This window comes from Frankliniella occidentalis, unplaced genomic scaffold (assembly GCF_000697945.3).
Source record: "Frankliniella occidentalis isolate FOCC.00 unplaced genomic scaffold, Focc_3.1 Scaffold72, whole genome shotgun sequence".
Classification (NCBI taxonomy): domain Eukaryota; kingdom Metazoa; phylum Arthropoda; class Insecta; order Thysanoptera; family Thripidae; genus Frankliniella; species Frankliniella occidentalis.
The window spans coordinates 446,541-451,128 of record NW_026267202.1 but is presented as its reverse complement, the minus strand read 5'-3'; the positions used below and the strand labels follow the sequence as shown (position 1 = coordinate 451,128).

The 4,588-nt window shown below is 50.1% G+C and overlaps 1 protein-coding gene and 1 long non-coding RNA gene across 2 annotated transcripts in view; both read left to right on the top strand.

Moving 5' to 3' along the window:
• Window positions 1-4,581, top strand: part of LOC127749635 (uncharacterized) — a 13,307-nt gene extending 8,726 nt beyond the window's left edge. The window contains exon 3 of the long non-coding RNA XR_008011263.1: window positions 3,725-4,581. This is a non-coding gene — a long non-coding RNA (uncharacterized LOC127749635). The remainder of the gene's footprint in view (window positions 1-3,724) is intronic.
• LOC113210413 (uncharacterized) overlaps window positions 1-4,588 on the top strand; it is a 91,285-nt gene that overhangs the window by 21,872 nt on the left and 64,825 nt on the right. The gene's annotated exons all lie outside the window — the stretch shown is intronic.

Genomic DNA, 4,588 nt, shown 5'->3' with positions numbered 1-4,588 from the left:
TGTGGTGCGGTGATGCCCATGAATCAGTAAGAAGGTGGACCTGACGTCTTTAACGTGCGTGTGGAAGCATTACCCCCCGGTCAGACAAGCTGCTGTTGCTGCTGCTGTGTGTGTGTGTGTGTGTGTGTGTGTGTGTGTGTGTGTGTGTGTGTGTGTGTGAGAGCGCGTCGAAAGTGGAATTTCAAAGGAATGAGACTGGGTGCCGTGCTGTGTGTGCGGTGTTGAACTGGGAGCTAGTTCAGGACTCTGTACATTGTAAAAGGATTAAAGGCATTTAAGTAATATTTTTAAACGTGTATTTTTAAAACTCCTTATTGGAGCATGGGTGTATTTTATTAAGTTGGCGATCTTAACTGAACATCAGAGAAATTAAAGCAATTGTTGAGTTTTCCAAGCTGTAAAACTTAAATTCGTATAGTTATCCGTCAAACTGTAAAACTTTCTTGTAAAAATAATAATAATGCAGTTTATGCTTTTGTGTTAGATGCACAGACGAACCAAGTAAGTTTTCACTTCGGACCCACAGAAAGAAAAGGGATAACAAGTTGAATCCGGCAGCATTATATTGGTACAGTCAACACGGTTACGCAATGTTTCCATTGTAGTTCCGATGATTCCTTACCTTATTTCTATTTTTTTCTTGTTCCGATCCTTCTGCCCGCACCCCCGCTGCGGGCCCGCCTCCGCTGGGGGGGCCGTCCCATCACACCATAACACTTTCCAGAGACACGACTTTCGTCGTTATTGACAATTTCCACATCCCAAACTTCCATCATTTTCTCGCGCTTAGGAGTCATCATCGTCGCCGGCGCCGGCTTCCTCTCCTCCTCTCTGCCGTTTGAGGTCGTAGCGACCTGCTGCTGCTGCTGCTGCTGCTGCTGCTGCTGCTGCTTCTGTTGCCGGTGCCACCCCGTGTGCCGTGCGCGAGTTGTTTACAACGGAACGAAAAATCATTCATCGCGGCTACGACAGGATGACGAGTAAAAAGGAATTAAAAAAAAGTTTAGAGAAGATCCTTTCGAGATCCCCCTCCTCTCCCCTTCTCTCCTCCCCCCCTCCCCCCCCTCTCTCTCTCTCTCTCTCTCTCTCTCTCTCTCTGGTGTTGCACCGTTACCCGGCCTGCGCGGCATTGCGTTTGTCACGTCGCGCAATTAGCCGGCTGGCGTTGGCTCCCTGATAAAAAAAAAATAGAAGAAGAGAAGCAGCAGCTCTAGGCGCTGCCGCCGCCGCTGCCGGTGATCGTCCTGCCGGCCTCGCGAGGTGTTGCCGAAGGGGACGGATGGATCCTGTATTATCTCTTTCCGGGAGCGATCGTAAAAGAGTGAGACATTATTTTTATGGTGTATCGCAGACCGCGCGCAGAAATAAGAACGAGGCAAAAACATTGATTAGAACATTTTTCTCTTAGTTCTCTCTCTCTCTATCTTTGGTCGCGATTTTTGTGACGGTCAAAGCAATGGAGACTGCGAATTGTGTGTATGTTGGCATGCTGTAGAAAGGGTTCAAGGCGTGTGTGTGTGTGTGTGTATTCGCAACCTCTTCTTTTCCTCGCGGATCTTTTTTGCCTCCAACGTCTACCTGGAATAAGGGCGTACTGGAACAGACACTGCTGCTGCAGCCGGAACATCAACAACGCCCCGCCCTACCTCGCCCCGCCATGCCACGCCCCGGCGCGTGTTATTTTTCTTCCCGGTACGGCCTGGGTACCTTACGGCCGTTCAGGATAGGAAACCGCAAGGAGTGACGTACGGGCGTGGCAGCGGGGCGGGGCGGGGCGGGGCGGGCGGCGGAGCAATAGAGACATCGCCGGGGATGAGCAGTACGCCCGGCAGGGACCGACAGACATGCACCACGTCTGAGGGAGGTGGGGCGGGGCGGGGCGTGCTGTCCTATCCGGGTCAAGGAGGCAGAAAGAACCAACAGTGGCGCCAGCCCGAAAGCAGAGCAGCAGCTTCATATGCCACAGCCCTCTTTCTTCCGCTCATTGCGGGTCCCTTCAACCAGTTTGTGGGGGGGGGGGGGCAGTAGAAGTCATGTCTCGTGCGCGCCGCTCGAGTCCTCCTGTCTCTTCCAGGAAGCCCATACCCTGAATGATTTCACATCCGGCGACAAAGGCGCGCGGTTGACCTGTCGCGAGAGACGCGTGTTCAGGCGCGAAATTGTTGGCTACCCTGGAAACCATTCGTATGCTCTCAGTATCATACTTTTAAACTCAAGAATCACTGGTTCTTGGCACTTGCACGACACACGTCATGAGTCTGCTCCAGAGTAATAACCGCTGACATGCAAGACTTAACAAACACAAGTGTTCATATCTTCTTGTCTTATTTTTACTTTTTCTTTCTCACGAAAAGCCAATAATGAAAGCCCAACTAAAGTCGCCAAGCCCTAGTGGCCCACATACCCGACGGACGCGTGGTGGTCGGCACAGTGCGGCACGCGGACGGCATACGGTTGGCCCGCACCGTTACTGAACAAGGGCATTCACACCGGGCGGGTACCTGTACTCATGAGCACACTACGGCTCTTCAACTTCTTATTTAGTTTTTCGTATGATGGTGTCAAAAGGGAGGAAAATGTGTTTGCTCGCACGGTAAAAACAATGATTCGGTTTTGGAGGAAAGGGGAAAACTTTGGGGAACTTCTTTAGTTTGAGACAAACTCCTAAGATTTTGCGGACATCTTACCCTTACGCCTTTAAATTATGAGACATTTTCAAAGTTTTCCCTTCTCCCTCAAAACGTGAGATATTGTATTTACAGTAGCGGGCTTGTGAAAAAAAATGTACGCAAACATTTTTTAGAACGCTCGGAGCTCCCAAACCGACCAGACCAACAAAGTAAAACTCAGTGAAACTCGCTCGAAAACCTTTAATTTGAAATGCCTCGGTGGTATGCGCTCCCATTCGAGCGGGTCGTAGAGGTCGAACTGTGCGTGCTTTGCTCCCTTCTCGGCTGCTGGAATAATTGTGGATTCGTGGCTCTGCGCGCCGCTCTTCGCAGTTGTCTTAATCTCATCGGCATCGCCCTGCCGGCCCAAGGGTAACGACCCCCCGAGAGAGGCTGCACAGCATCTGCCCTGGACCTTTTATCTCTGCACCGCATGGCGCTCCGTCTGTCCTTGTCTAGCTCGCGCGGCGGGCCGCGGGCGCTCGAGTCCGCGAAAGAGATGGGGTGGATACACTCTGTAAAGTGAAAAAAAAAAACACGAAAAAACAACGTAAGCGGGATTATGCGGCAAAAGGTTCCATGAGTAGGGGCTGAAATCTGATTCACAATTTCTCTTGTAAAACAAAATTAGAAAATAAGACATAAATTAACGAAGACATTTTCCACAGTGTAGACGGGTGCCACTACTCAGCACCGCTGAGGTTCAGTGAAGCCCGGCCGCTCGGGCTGCTGAGCTGCCGAGTCGACCCTAAGATGGAAGGTTTGCGTTTGGCGGGGGAAAAACCGCTACACTCATTTTCGGGCGCGAGGAACAAATTGAATTATTCTTTTGTCGGAGATCTCCTACGCGATCGCTGGCCGCTTAATAGCCTTTGCGCTTTGGCTGCTGCGATCGTTCCCTGTCCCAGGCCCGGTGACTCGTCGTTACATTGTCCCTAACTGGGAAACTGAAGACTTTTTTTCTCTCTGTGCCTCTTCCATTTTCCTGCTCTTCTTTTTTTTACGTAGAGTTTTTCGCATCAGCGTTTCTAACTGTTGCGTTTCGTCTGTTTCAGGTGAGTTGGCGGGATCCTAGACTGACTGCGGTGCGGCGTACGCTCAGGTTGTTGTAACGCAAGTACCCAGAGTTGTCTGCCGTGCGGGTCACACCTCGTCCTGCACAACGCCCACAAAAATGAGTTCTCGGTTCAACACAACAATGCACTCAATCGAATGAAGAGTATTTATTTTTGCGCTTGAACCAAGAACCTAGTTTCTTGGTGAATTTTATGATTTTATCGACATACATGCATTTGGTTGAACCGTTGAACCTACTCACACACGGCTGTACCACACTAAAAATTATGCATGCCGAAATTCTGGTATCAAACGACCCCAAAACCTGCACTCACAAAAATGTTTTCTTGCCCCAATCCCAAAAATATTCTTGACTCAATTTTACTTGGGACGAGAATAATTTTCTCGAGTGAAGACGATTTTTCTCGTTCGAAGAAGCATGGTTTTCTTCCCACAAGAAGAAAATATTCTTGATACATTCTGCTCAGCCCAAGAAAATAATATGCTTGTGCTTGTGCTAGGCCGGGCGGGCGTGGGTGGAGGGGGGACGGACGGATTAGGGTGGAGCGCGCGAGAGGACCGGGCTACCTGAGGTACAAAGGCAGCGCTGGGGACACGGTCACGCATGTGGATTCATAGCTCAAACGGTTACTGCTTACGCTTCAGCGCCGACTCGACACGAGCAGGGTTCGAATCCCCGCAGTGCCAATTGAAGGCGTGAGTTGCATTAAGGAGAATCGAACCAGCTGTCACTACCGTCATAACCCACTGTGAGACAGAGTTCAAGACTGTCTCCGGGGGCACTATTTCACTTATTACAGCCAAGACTAAATATTCTTGGGATAAGAAAATAATTCTTGAAG